Source organism: Cyanistes caeruleus, chromosome 15 (assembly GCF_971803275.1).
Source record: "Cyanistes caeruleus chromosome 15, bCyaCae1.hap1.1, whole genome shotgun sequence".
Lineage (NCBI taxonomy): Eukaryota > Metazoa > Chordata > Aves > Passeriformes > Paridae > Cyanistes > Cyanistes caeruleus.
The window spans coordinates 2,759,896-2,774,518 of NC_141715.1; the positions used below are offsets into that span (position 1 = coordinate 2,759,896).

General features: G+C 47.2%; 1 long non-coding RNA gene across 1 annotated transcript; it reads left to right on the top strand.

Moving 5' to 3' along the window:
- Positions 1–9,505: 9,505 nt before the first annotated feature.
- LOC111935363 (uncharacterized) lies at positions 9,506–13,747 on the top strand. Its single transcript, XR_002867667.2, has 3 exons — positions 9,506–12,683; positions 12,782–12,875; positions 13,545–13,747. It is a non-coding gene; the product is annotated as an uncharacterized LOC111935363 (long non-coding RNA).
- The last annotated feature ends 876 nt before the right edge of the window (positions 13,748–14,623 follow it).

The window sequence follows — 14,623 nt, forward strand, 5'->3', positions numbered from 1 at the left end:
GATATGTTCCTGAATTTATTCTAAATATCCTCCAACTTTTCAGAGCAGCACATCTTTGACTTTTTCAATGTTTACAGCTGTTTTTCCCCAGCTGTAAGGCCCCCAAAGCCAGCTGGGGCTGCAGAGATGTAAGACCTGCACTTCCACGAGCTCCCACCTTCTTTTCCATCAAGGCTCTTGCATTCAGAACATTCCAATGAAATGGAACCAAAGTTAGAAAAAAGAGTTAAAGACAGAAATAAAGTTAGAGAGAAACAGGGAAATAAAGAAACAGTTTTATTTTGCTGCTGGTACATGGAAGTGGGAGTGGAAGTGCAAGAGGCTTTTTTGGGGGGATGGATTTGTGTGAGAGGTTTAGGGAGGAGCCAAGATGGGAAAACACCAACAACTCCATGGATTGGCTACTCCGGGAAATGCTCTGTGGAACTGAGAACCCCAAACCCAGCAAGAGCTGAAGGAGCAGGAAAATCTGGTGACAGCAATCCCTGGGAACACAGAGGATCAACACCCGGGACAAGGACAGGAGTTCTCCATCTGCCTTGTGATCCCACTTCCAAGCCCTGCGATGGCTGAGGCAGCAGGGCACGGATTGGCAGGGAAGCAGATTCCCAGGGAAATGTCACTTCCCAGCCAGACAGGGCCGTGTGAGGATGTGTGACTTCACACATCCACTGGCGTTGTCACTTTTGTCACCTCGGCAGAGAGGCTGGAGAAAGAGGAAGAGGCAGCAAAGCAAAGCTGGCAGTCAAGGCTCAGCTCAGCACTGCTCCCAAGCTCCTGATTTAGTCGGTGCTGGTCGCGTTTCACAGCGTTGCTGGGAGATTGGAAATAGAAAATTGTAAAAAATTTAAATTTAAAACTGAAAAAGGAGTCTTATAAGAGAGGAGGGAGATGTCTGCAGCAGCTGTGCTCGTGCACGGTGAGCTCGTAGCCCCACAGCCAGGCTGGGGACTCTCCTGAAGGGATGATTCTTCCTCAGGAAGAATTTCCCCATGGAAAGGGAGCTCAGGCACTGGAAGTGCCCAGGGAAGGTTAGATCCCCATCCCTGGAGGTGACACTCAGTGCTGGGGATGGGGCACAGGTGGGACTCGATGACCCTGGAGCTCTTTTCCAACCTCATGGATCCTGGGATTCCATGCTTTGAGCAGCGGGATTGGGATTGGGATTGGGATTGGTTTCAGTGGGAGAGGTCAGCAGGATGCTGGGCTGAGGCTGCTCTGTGTAAGGTGTCAATAAAACACCTGGCAAAACTGTCTGGGAGCTGTGTTCTCCTGAGCTTTGCTGGCTCTCTGGGAAATAAAACCTGTCCTGGTGTTTTCCTTCAATCCCACCGAGTGTTTAACCTGGAGCTGCACAGGCAGCAACACCCAGCATTTGATGCCTTGGAGTCTCTTACAAGTGCAAGCAGAAAAAAAAAGAGACTTTTGCAAAGACCTCAGAGGGAAAAAGAGGGGAAAATAAAAAGAAGAAAAAGCACCTGTGAGTCCTTGAGGGAATGGAACATGAAATGCCAGGTGTGGGCTCCTGACACATCACAAAACTCGGGATTAAACTGTGACTCCAGCTCTGTTTGCTGCAGACTCAGACCCGCTCTGGCACTGCCAGGGCAGCGATTCCTGCCCAGGAAATCCCAGGGAGGGATTCAGAGGAGCTCAGGACCCAGGGAGGATTTTCCAGAGAGGAGAGGGAGCCTGGCAGGAGCTCTCCTGCCACCGGGAAAGGGAGAGAGAGATCCCTTAGAACAGCCCCAAAGAGGGAAAAGCAATTACAAGGTGTGAAAGTGCTAACAGAGAAGCAGTTAGCATTGAACTGCTCCTCCCAGAGATCTTTGAGGATATCTCCTATCCACATTTCTCTGAATTTATTCCATTTATCTCATTTTTCTGATTCATTCTGATTTCAGTGCCAAACTTGGCTCCCTGAGGGACTTCCAACGTTTTGACTCCTCAGATCACCAACCTGCCTTGGAAACGAGAAAAATTCCTTGCCACATATTTTGTTTTTATTTGGTAGAGGCCAAAATTAAAAAAGAAGAGGGAGGAATTGGACAGTTCCCTTGCCCTTGTGGCATTAATATTTTTTGGAAAATCAGTTATCAAGAGGTAGCCTTTTTTTTTTTTTTGGGAGATTCAACTGATTATTACAATGTTCAATTAAACTCACTCAAAGAAGATTAAGAGACAATTTAATCACAGTTTGTGAGTACCTACACAGGGAGAACATTTGATACAAGAGGATCCTTTAACAGGCAAAGGCAGTTGAATTCAGCAAAATTAATAAAATCATTAATTAATCAATTTTTATTTATTTATTTATTATTTATTTTTATAACTTTTGATAGATATATTTTATATATATATATAATTTTTTAATTTTTATTTTTAATTTTTTTTTTTTAATCAGGGCACTTTGGCGTTGCAATAAGTGATTGAGATAGTCAGGAAATCCTGGTTTTAAATCAGGGTGAGGTGAACTGATGTGCTGCATTCCCAGCTCAGGCTGAGGGTCAGGAAGTGTTGGCCTGGGTGTAACTCAGGGAACCCCAGAATGGTTTGGGTTGGGAGGGACCCCAAAAACCATCCCAGGGGCAGGGTCACCTCCCACTCTGTTATCCCTTGGAAAGATGGGATGTGAAGCCAGGCTCAGAGCACTCTGAAGTGCCTGGGGGAGCTGGCAGGGAGGTTTGATGTGTATCACACAGAACTCGAACGATTCTGACAGAAAAATGACACTTTCTATCCCTGTCAATTCAAGGATTATCCTGACCAGAAACATTGACTGCAAGGAAATTAAAAAGAAAGCGCAAGGCTCTTTCAGTCAAGGTCTGAAATCCTAAACAGATTCCCATCCTGAGCTGTAAAAACGGGAGATTCCTTTTCTAAGCAGTACAAACCACTGGGAGCCATAAATCTCCCAGAAGGGAATTTATTTTCCCCCTAATTTACATGTTATCTGCAGTCCACTGTCTTCCCATTCCCAGTTCTGGCACCGAGGTGTAGCAGTGATGTAAACATCAATATTTTAATGTCAAAGAAGAATACAAAACGAAATTGAATTCCAGTAAGCATAAAGGAAATACAGCAATGGCTCTCCTATTGAATCCTCTGCAGATTCCAGATAATGGATTATTCAGAGACCTTCAGCTCATGAAAAGGTGTCCTTTATTCCAGGAATTTGATGCACTTCTTCCTTAAACTGTGATTATTTTCTGATTCCGTTACCAAGTAGATTTTGACACAGTGGTACAATTTCCTTATCTCTCTCTTAGAAGTTGCTGCATTGGGCTGTGTAAATGAAAACAGCAGCATTTTCCATGTGGATTTCCCCCCATCTGTGTGATGTTTATTAAAAAGAATAAATCTGAGGAATACTTCCCAGCACAGCAGAATGGGAAATGCAGCTGCTCCCTGCAGGTGCTTCCAGCTGATAAATAAACCCCACTGCCTGGCCACACACAGCAAGAGATTCTAACATTCAGGAAAATCATCTGGAAACCCAGCAGAGATGAGGAATATCTGTGACAGGTGCAAACTGACCCAAATTCAGACAGAAACCATCACTTGGCTGGTCCAGCACCTCCCTGACCACTCATTCCCCCCAAATCCACAAACTTCCTCACGAATGGGGCTTGGTGGGGATGGAAACCATCAGCTCAGGGGGTTTGGGGTTGTTGGGTGTGGTGTTCAACACGAGGATCTGTCTTGGTTTGGCTCTTCTTTGGGACTCTCATGGAAACGTGGTGCAATTCAGAAATGCAACCCAGAAATCCCCTGCTGGCTGCTGAAACCCCTGCTGGTCTAGAAGGGAGAATTTCTCTCTCACAGATCTAGAAGTTCCCTAATCACCCAACAGTCCCCCATCTTTATGAGGAGGTTTTGTTCCTAGGGCATTTTTTAGATATAAAACAAGGGTGCAGATCAATTTTCCCACTTGGCAGCACAGAAAAATCAACCAAAGGCTTTTGATTTTATTTTTTAAATTTTTTTAAAAAAATTTTTTGTTGGAAGGAGTTTTAAAAACCTCTGCTGCCTACAGTGCAGCCTGTTATTCTTGGAGGATAATCCTACATTAAAAGGGGAGTGACTCAATGATGTTCTCACAGGCTTCCCCCCTCCCTTGGCTTTTATGATCTTTGCCCACTGATGTTCAGAGTGGCTTTGGACAAACTGGACTTTGAGAGCTTCACTTTCATTTGGGAAATGCTGACTAATTTGACAGGGTATTAGATGGTTTAATTAATATTACAGACCTTTGATAGGCTCAGATGTGAGACCCTCCAGAAGAAGTGGCTGCAAAGCAGATAAAACCATCAACTATTCCTTTCTAATGAATTCCCAACCCTGATCCATGGGATTGTTGCCTCCAAGGCTGAAATCCTCTGGGATCCTGATGACCTGTTAGTGATCCTTGGAGGAAAAAGCCCAGTTAGGGCAAGTTTAGCATGGAATAAGGCCCTGTTTAATAACAGAGTTCACCAGAAGCTGCTCACTTTGCAGGAGAATGGCAGCACGAGATAATTGACCTTAACACAGCTCCTGCCTTTGCCTTTGATTTGGGCCACACGACTGAATTTGTGGGCAATTACAGAGGGAACATGAAGGCATAATTGAAGGTTAGGAGGAGGTGGACACAAAAGGAATGGCTCTGGAATTAAAGTGCACTGAGTCACTCACTCTGGGGACACAAACAAGCTCTCAGCTCTGCAGGGTTCAAAGGAGAACCCTGGGGTTACCTGAGCAGGTAACCCCAGCTCTCAGAGATCTCAGGGCAGCACAGACACAACATTCACATCTCACTAAATGCACAAATGAAGCGTTTTTGGGGTGACTCAGTGTTCTTTACATGAGAAATTACACTTTCAAACAGAGAAAGCTGATTTCTGTGCTTTGAACCATTAAGTAGCCAGAACTCCAGCCAGGCTCAGTGTGCTCACAGGCTTTCTGATCCACAGGAAAAAGCTCCAGTGCTGGTACATCCATGGACAGCCCTCTGGATAAGGAGGATGCATCATTCAGGTTTAAAATTAACGAAGTGAGGTTTAGGAGGTCAGAGCTATAGCTGATTCCATGTTATCCTCTTCAAGGTAGTTCTAGGTGACCTAAGATTGGTCACCTCTCCCCCTCATAATCTGAATTCCCTACCTATAAAGTGGTAATAATTCTATTTATACATCTCCAAGGAGTGCCACAAACCACATTTAGCGATGTACAATTGGAAATCTTCATGTAGAACTTATTAGAAAATGTAAGAAATCTTTCCCCCCAGAATGTTGGTTTTTAGGGTTCTGTGATGCAGCATAACCTAATAAAAGATAATCTAATAAACCCTGAAAGAACCTAGGGTGCAACACAGAAATGGCTGCAGTCCCTCAGGATAAATTGAGAATTCCTGAGCCCACAGCTGCCTGGAATGTGCAGAAGTTCTGCTTCCAGGAGGGATGGACAGGTACCTCTCCTGGGACGGTGAGAATGCAGAGAAAGCAATACACCACCCACAGGAGGAAAGGCAGGGAGGAAAATCCACTGCAAAAGCAGCAGCCCAGCAAATTTGTGTCAGAAATGAATTGTGAAAATAGCCCTGAAGATTTCCACAGGAACATTTGGGTAACAATGAACACGGCAGAGTGCAGTGGCAATAACAATGCCCAGAATCGTTTCCACCAATATCTATTTTTTTAAAGAGAGTCATTTTGGTTCCCTCTTTGCATCTGTAAACGGGAGTTGAATTGATGAGAAACACAAGCAGAGCAATGAAAAGATTTTGCATTACATTCTATTATCTGCCCTCTCCTCCTGTAAGATATTCCTTACAACTGAGCTGCAGATGATCCTGTGCCCAGTGAACCGTGGCTTGTACAGAGAAACCAGGAGGCTGGGGAGGAGCAAAAACCTCTCAGGTCACTGAGTGATTACCAGCAAGGTTGTAGGGATCTGTGTCCTTTAATATTTCACTGGAATGCAATTTCCCTGCTGGGATCTCTGGGCACTTGGCAAACATTAAGGCAGAGAGGCACACACGGTCATGGGGAATTGCCAGGGATGAGCTCTGCTGATGTTCCAAAGGCTGCACTTGGGATCAGAGAGGGAAAACATGATAGGAGAGAGGGAAAACATGATAGGAGAGAGGGAAAACATGATAGGAGAGAGGGAAAACATTATAGGAGAGAGGGTGGGCCTGATAAAAACATGATATCAGAGAGAGTGGGCCTGATAAAAGCATGGTATCAGAGAGGGTGGGCCTGATATGAGTGAGGGAAAATCTCACCAGGCCTCAGTGAGAGGTCTGTTGATGCCCCAGGATTTTAGCTTTCATATTTTTCATGTATTTGTAATCCTGCAGTTCTTCAGTGTGTAATTCTAAACTCCACACACAGTGTGAGCTGCTGCTCCCCCTTTCTGGAAGGACACAGCAATTCCTCTCCAGGCCTGGGGGTCAAGGACACCTCACTGCCTCAGGCCCTGAGAGATTTAAACAAAATGAGTTGGGGAGGAGCAAATTGGGGTAAATGACTTTGTTACCTGAAGCTGGAATTGGAAGATTAACCCCCAATATGCAAATGAACCAAAATTATAAAAGTGTGAAAACCTGTGACCCATCGTCCATTTTGGGTGCAGCCCCTGGGGGACTTTGTCTGCCCTAAATGTACCTGAAGGCCCTTCAGTAAATAGAACTGCTTTTTACTGCCTTAATTGTGTCTGGCCTCTGTTTTTAGGGAGCCCCAAAAGCTGTCAGTGTGAGCAGCTGTGTGAAAGGAGAGGCTGAGTTGAGGCCAGGAGCAGGCCCTGCTGTGCCAGGAGCTGTGTCAGCCCCATCAGATGAACCCTGTAGTGGGAAAGCAGCGGCCTCAGCACACCACAGGGAATTTTAGCCATTGGGGATTATTGTTATTATTTTCTGGAGGCAGCTGAGGGGTGGGTAAAGGGCAGCAGGGACTGCCCAGGCTTCCCCAACCCTTCTGTGGGAGGTGTGAGTGCTGGAGCAGCCCTTCCATCACCTCATGCACTCAGTAAGGTGTAGGAACACTGCTCTGTCTGTGGGGATCTCTGTGCCTCTGGCTCTTCTCAGGAAATCCCATTCTGCTTCTCCTGCCAGCTTCATCACAGAAATCCCTGCAATCCGGTGACCTCACCCTGGCCATTCCCACTGGCATTTAGAACCTCCCCAAACACCCCTGCTCATCTTCCTCCCTCTCCTGAGGTTCTCATGAGCCCATGAAGGTGTTTTAAACCCCAAATCCTAACCAGGCAGCAGAACAAGCTAAGGCTGAGCTCATGTTTGGACAGGTAACCCCGATACCATCATCCAAATGCCAATTTGGATGCCTCCAAATGCCTCCTCCGAAGCTCTGCTCCTCTAGCTGCACCTCTGGGCTGGATGAGGATCCCTCACTGCAGAGCAGAGCCTTTTGCTGCTATTCTTTCAGCAATTCAATTTTGCCTGACGTTGTGGGGAACAGCCTGCCTTGAGAAGTGAGTCAGGGCATTACTTTACTTTTACCAGTCTGCTTTAAACAAATATTAGAGAGCAGTGCTCCCCTGGGCACCGTTACAGCAAACAGCAATTTTCAAGCAAGCTCCAGAGTAGATTGCTACTGAGATGCTTCTCTACTTGTAGGATGTCTATTATGCACTTATGGCACTTGTGAGAGGGGAGGTGGTGGGGAAAATTTCACTGGCCTTGCACAGGAATAACAGTGTGCCAAGCTAATAAACTCTGCACCTCCTCAGAGCGTGCAGGGCCTGTGTGTGTGCTCCACACAGGCTCATTTCTCATTTCCTTTTGGAGAGCAGAGCTGGGGCTCATGATGCAGATCCCTGTGCACAAAGGAGGGGACACAGGATGTTTGTTGTGCCCTCCTGTGTCCCCGAGCCCGCTGTCCCCATGGACAGCATCCCCCTGCTCCAAGCAGCATTTTCAGCCCTTCATCCCCCAGATTTCCTTATCTCCCTTTCACTCCCCACCTGCCTTTTCAGCTTCTCTGCCCTGCTGGCCATGGAAACTGGGATGTTTTCTATCCAAGTCATGCCCTTCCATCCCCATTTTCCTCCACTGGGTCCTGCTGGGGTGGCAAGGTCTGTCTGTCCTGTCCAGGGGGGTCCTGCTGGAACAAACTCCCTGGAGCAGCCCCAAGAGGAGAAATTCTCCCTCAAAGCCCTAGGCAGGCGAGGAAATACCGTGACTGCAGATCTGATCCTCCCTCCTCCCTGTTTGTTTGACTTCCAAAGCTGTAGCTGAGCTCTCCTACATCAAGGGTCTCCCCAGCAGAGCTCAAAGGAAAAAGGGTTAAAAAATGACTCTGTAATGAGACCTTCACACAAGTTAAAAGTGCTTGCTCATAACCAGCTGCTAAGTTGAGTGAAAAACTGAGCTGGGAGAGAATTCCCAGCATTTCTGATGGGTCTTTCCAGAGTGATGGCCCACAGAGTGGCCACGTGTTCTCCCAGTTATTCACTGAGGGGGTTTGGCAGTGCTGGGCTGGAGCATCCAGCTCCAAAACCATCCCCTCATTCCAAGGTCCAGCTCTTTCCCCCTGCTTGGAAGCTTGGGCTGGAGTGGCCCTGGCATTCCAGGAGGGATGGGAGCATTCCTGAGCATGTGGGGAGGGGAACAAGTATTTGGAAGAGTCTCCAAATCAGGATCAGGGCAGGCAGCAAAACCAGGAGCTGCTGCCTCGGATGTACTTCATTGGTATTCTGGAGGCAGCTGGGCTAGAGACTGCACAAAATTATTTTCAAACGGGAATTACAATTGGCAAGGCAAAATGAGAGAGATGGGGAGAGAATTTTGGGGGCATTTGTCAGCTGAGAGCCTCAAGGTTGTATTCAAGCTGATGGCAGAGTAAACACAAGAAAAGCTGAAACAAATGGATCAAAGCAACGAGATTCTGCCACAGATATCAGCAGCAAAAAGCTTTTCATTGTGGAAAAAGGGAGCAATTCCAACAGGAATCCACGATGAATGGAAAAACAAAACTCTCTGCTGCTAAACACAGGGAATTCTGCTTGGGATGAACCCTGCCCATCCTTCCACAGCCAGGTTTTTGCAGCAGTGCCTTCCTGAAGGCCCATTCCCTCCACGTGTGCTGCTGGGCTGACACACACCAGGCTTCCTTCTGCCAAATTTGTCAGTCTTGACCTGCCAGTCTGATCTCAGGGAAATTCTATTCATTGCTGAATAAATAATGCATGGCCAGCCATGCATTTTTCATGCTAAGACTTTTAAAGGCCACTGTAGTGATGCATGTAAATTCCATTTCCACCTGCCCCCCCCTTCAAAAATCTTTTCTCTGCACACACAACTGCTAAATAATTATTAACATCTGACTCATGGCAGGGTGAGGGCTGCACCCCTCAGAATCCACTGCTGCCTCCACTCCACCCTCCAGAAAGTCGAGAGAGAATTCCAGGCAACAGCAGAGCAATCTGCATCTTTTCCTCTCCCTCCCCTGCCGTTTTTTTTAGGGGATGTTGGGGATTTTTTTTGTTGTTTTTTTTTTGTTTGTTTGGGGTTTTGTTGGTTTTCGTGGTTTTTTGTTTTGTTTTGTTTTTTTGTGGGGGGTTGTTTTTTGTTCATTTTTTGTGGAGGGTTTATTGTCTTCTTTGTTGAGTTTTTTTGGGGGTTTTTGTGAGGGTTTCTGTTTGTTTCTTGTTGGGATTTTTTTTGGTCTTTTTTGTTTGGTTTTTTTTTGTTTTCTTGGGGTTTTTTCTGCATTTTTTTGTGGTTTTTGTTTTATTTTCTTGGGGTTTTTTTTTTGTTTGTTTGATTTTTTAATATGTAAAGCCCTACAAAAAGACATGTACACAAAGTGGAGCAGAACAAAAGGCAGCAGCTCATGGATTTGGGATTCTCCTGGAAGCAGCTGAATCCCTTGCAGAGGAGCAAAGCTGGTGCCTTCCTTTGCAGCTGGTGGCCAGGGAGTGCCAGGGACCTGAGCTGGCCACGGGGTGACTGAAGGGCTCAGACAGGAGGAGGGAGAAGCAGCACTGCTCAAAAGGGTTTAGGAAACACAGCCAGACAGCAAATCTGGCGTGGTGGGAATGTCACAGCCCCCAGGTGATGTCCCTTTGTGCTGGGGTGAGGTGAGGACAGGAGCTCCCTGGGGCACAGCTCTGCAGACTCCTCACAGAAGGAACCACTGGGGTTTCTCACAGCTCCAGGAGATATTACTGATGTAGAAAATGGTCAGGAAAATCCCTCCTGGGCCACCCAGGCAGCTCTGTCCTCCTTTTTGGGGAGGGCTGAGGCAGACAGCCTCGAAATCTTCCCTGACTGAACCAAACTGCCAGGCCAGCCTTGCAGGGACTCTCCAGATGGAGCAATAAATCTGGAAAAGTCAAAGCACTGAAATTCATTCCAGTCTCCATCCCCTGGGAATCAAGGTGCAAATTTACTCAGGGATCTGCTGCCAGCAGGTAGAAAGGGATGGAGAGAGGACAACACTGGGTGTTGATGTTGGCACAAAGAGTAAAAGATAAAACACCTGGATCAAAACACCTGGATTTTGGGCACTTTCAGACCTATTGGCAGGAGCAAAGTGCTAATACAGTCATATGCTTGAATAATATCCCCTATAAAGGTTTAAAGGTGATGATTTATGCCTGAATTACCCTGACTGATTCACACACCAACATTTTGGGTTACCAACTCCCCAGTCTGGCAAGAACAATATAATTTTCCCTCACCAAAACTCCATTTCTGCACACAGCCTGTGAGATTCCTCATATGCTTAAATGAGAGCTCATGCTTAAATGCTTTGCTGCCTTGGGACCTGGTTTTACCATTATATGCTTAACTTGATGACATTTCAGACCTAAAATCTGATGTGAAATCAGGGTGAAGCAGATTGAAGGGTTGTTTGCTTCAGTGCTTTTTTGGGCTCTTCTTATGAAATATGTGAGGCCATTCCACAGGTCAGAAGAGGTGAGTTTGCTCACAAGAGGAGGGCACAGAACTGGATATTTACGTGGAGAACAGCAGCATTTTTACTCAATAGTGGCAGAGAGGAGTTGAGGAGACAGGAGAGAAGAGCAGATGAGTCTCTGTGTCACTCACTTGTCCCAGGGGATGTCACCTGTCCACAAGGGCCTGCTCTGCTGTAGGAACAAGTAATGTGGAGAAAAGGAATTTCTCCAGATGCAGTTTGTACTTATCTCTGAAGCAGCAGCCTGCACGGAGAGATTTGGGCTGAAGCCGCTCACACAACACGTGCACACACAAATATAAACCTGCTTCAAATTCTGCTCTCCAGCCCAAAGAGCATTTTGGAATACGGATGAGAGCTGCCTGCAAACACATCTAGAGAACTTGGAGGGAAACCTGAGACAAATTATGGAAATGAAATGCCCATCTTTCCAGATCAATGCCAGGGAGTCCCCGGTGGGGAGTATATAGATCATTTAAAAGACTGCTCATCCTGTTCACTGGGATTCAGCTCCAAAGTGCCTGATGGGGAGGGTTATTAATAGCACTGGCATTAGGGAACCAGCCACCTGTGCCTCGTCCATGGACTCCTCTTGGCCTTTTTATTTTAGCCTCATTCACAGGCTGGTTTGCATTTAGACGAGAGTGAAACTGGTCACAGTGAGGACAGGAGGGAAAAAGCCCCTTACTGATCCTGCTGGTGGAGCCTTCCCCTCAGCCAGGCTGTTTTAATTGACAGCAAACATAAATAAACGGCCCAATCTGTCTAGAAAAGGGATCAAACTGCTTGGTTTGGAATGCTGGGCCGTGTCATGGTTTGTGCTGTTTGTCCATGTCCCTCCTGTGGTCTGTGCAGTGCAAGGGAAGGGCTCTGGCACCACCAGCCCTGCTCTGCTGGCTGCACATCCACAGCCTGGGACAAAGGTGCCTCCTTGGAACACTCTGAACCCTCTCCTGATGTGCCAGAATTCCTCCCCCGGGGCCAGGCTTTGCTCTCCCTGCCAGGGGGAGCTCAGGCTCGTGTCAGGAATTGCATCCAGCAGGGTTGTCAGTCCCGGTAATGAAGAGGCTGAGACTGGGGTGGAGAAGCTGTTAAATAAATCACACTCTGCATTTTGAGAGGTGCTTCTCATGCCTGGCTCACGGGATGTCTCAGGAAATGAGGGATATTTCATGGTTTCTCCTTCAAAAAATGGCAAAAGGGAGAGACCTGGGGAGATGAAGCAGCTGAGTCCAGGTGAGGGGGTCAGAGGAAGAGCTCCTGCCTTCCTCCCCTGCCCAGGCTGAGGGGAGCAGGGCAGGGTGGAAGAGCAGAGATTTGGAAAGGCCAGGAGGGGTTTGAGGGGCAGGGAGGAGCTGGAAGAGCAGCCCCAGCAGGGAGCCAGGCAAGGATGAAACACCACCGAAGCTTCCAGCAAAAGCCCCACGGAGATTTTTTCCATCCTGCAAAGACCATAAATCGCAGGAGGTTCCCTCTGGTCATCGCTGAACCTTTGCTCTGTGTGTGTGTGGATTAGAGACAAAGTGTCCCGGTGACACAGAGCACACAGCACCCATGACAAGGTGCTGTGACAACACAGGCACTTCTCTGCCGGTTTAACCCTCTCCTCCCCAGTCCTGACACCTCCCAGGTCTTGCTTCCCACCCCTTGAGTGCCAGTGGCACACCAGCACCCCAAAATTCACCAGAACAAGCTGAAAATCCCTCTGTTCCACAGAAAACTGGCAGCAGGACGGAGACAGAAATGCAGCAGCAACCCTGGGTAAATCCTGATTTTTGGGCATGGATGGAGAGCTCTGCCTGTCCTGCTGCCCCCACCCCCAGGAAAATCAATCCTTTTTTTTTTTTCGTCTGGACCAGCCTCAAATATCTGCACCCTGTTGCTAGGCTACCTGGCTGCCTTCCACACATCCCAGAGCTGCTGGAAACCTCACAGCAAATGGCAGCTCACATGGTGCGTTATTTTTATCTTTTTGGGAAGAAGGGGGATGAATGGACTGTGGAAGGGAGGGAAGAGGAAGATATTCCAGTTCTTGGATGTTCTGGTCATCGGGTTATGACCCGAAAAGCCTGGAAAAGCTTGGGAATATGAACGTGTGTGTTTCTGCTTCCTTAAATAGGTAGAAGATATGTGGGATCATGATGAAATATCTGGCTGGCTAATGAATATCAAGTGTCACCTTTTGTGCTATTTTGGATCCTTGATAATTTGTCTTGTGTGATAATTTGTCTTTCCAGCCAGAAAAGAGCTGGAAACAGCTTCACAAAATGCACTGGGGCACCAGCAAGCCCGTGAAGGGCTGGCAAGAGCGGGATAAAAAGCTCTTGGCATTTGCACAGCCACGAGATCTTTCCATGTGGCTTGGGTTTGGATGATCTCACCAGGGAGAAGGCAAGAAAAGGGGGTGGAAAAGTAAAAAAGAGCCTGCAGAGATTCCAATGCCCCCATGGAACACAAGATTTTAGTCCCATGTCCCGGGTGGTGCCAGGGGGTTCCTGCGCATGGAGAGCCCAGCAGGTGTAAGAGGAAATCCATGAGCAGCACTTTTCCTGCTCCAAAGGCTTTATCCATGCCTCTGCTAACCCAAACCATCGTGTTTTCCCCTCTGCTTCTTTTCCACAGGTGCTGGAACTGAGGCAGGCAGAGCCTGGCTAAGGAAAACCGTGGCTGGGTCCCACCATGGGCCGTGTCCCCTTGAATTAAAAACAACTATTGAACAAATCCCCTCATTTCTTATATAAATATATAAATCACCTCATTTCTTCTGTGCTGCTGCCAGGATTGAGGATTTCTATACAGACCAGCAATAAACTGGAAGAAAATGGGTTTGCTTTATGGTTTTCTCTGTCTCTTCCCACAAAACGTGCTGCAGTCATATGAGGAGAGAAACCCACTGCAGTTGCCATCATTCTCATTGCTCTGTGCTGGGCTACAAGAAAACCCTTTTTGAGTCAGTTTTCAGGTTCAGAAGAGAAAGAAAAAGGCTTAAAAGGGGTGTTTTAAATCCCTACTTTTCTCCTGCTTTGCATTAAGCGAGCTCCTGGGTTGGGAGGTAGCTCCAGCCCAGCAGGTGATCTCTCCCTGCTTCCCAAGGGATCAAGGAGGATTGGGAAGGAGCCACTAGGAAATGGCCATTCCCAGATAGCCAAATGCCACTCACAGTTGCTGAGATGCCGTTCAAAGAGGGGGGGGAATAGAAGGGAACCCCCAATTGCTTGGGATCCATCCTCTCCCTCCAGAAACCTTTCCCAGCGCTGCCGGCAGAGCCGTTCCTCGCTCTCAGCCAGGGACGGATTCTCCCTGAAATCTCCAATTGGAAATTAAATAAACCCCTGCCACAAAACTGAGCCTCGGAGAACACGCTCAGAAATCATCACAGAACCTCTGTGGGGGAAAAGTCAGTATCTAGTTCAAGCAGTGTCACTGTCTCCTTGCTGATAAAGCAGCCACAGAAGTCAGGAATGGTTTAACAACCTCCTTTCTCACAAGTTCCTTTTTTTTTTTTTTTTTCCCTTCCTTTCCCAATTTTTATTTAAATTTCACTCGCATGCTCAGGCTCAGTACCTGATCCTGCATAGCCCAGAAGACTTTTGCTGCTCTGGTTAGGTTTTGTGCCTCGTCCCTAATTATTTGGGTCTTGCAGAAGAGGGAAAGGAAAGATGGGAAGGAAGTTTGAGCATCTCACTAAGTGAAAAGGAGAA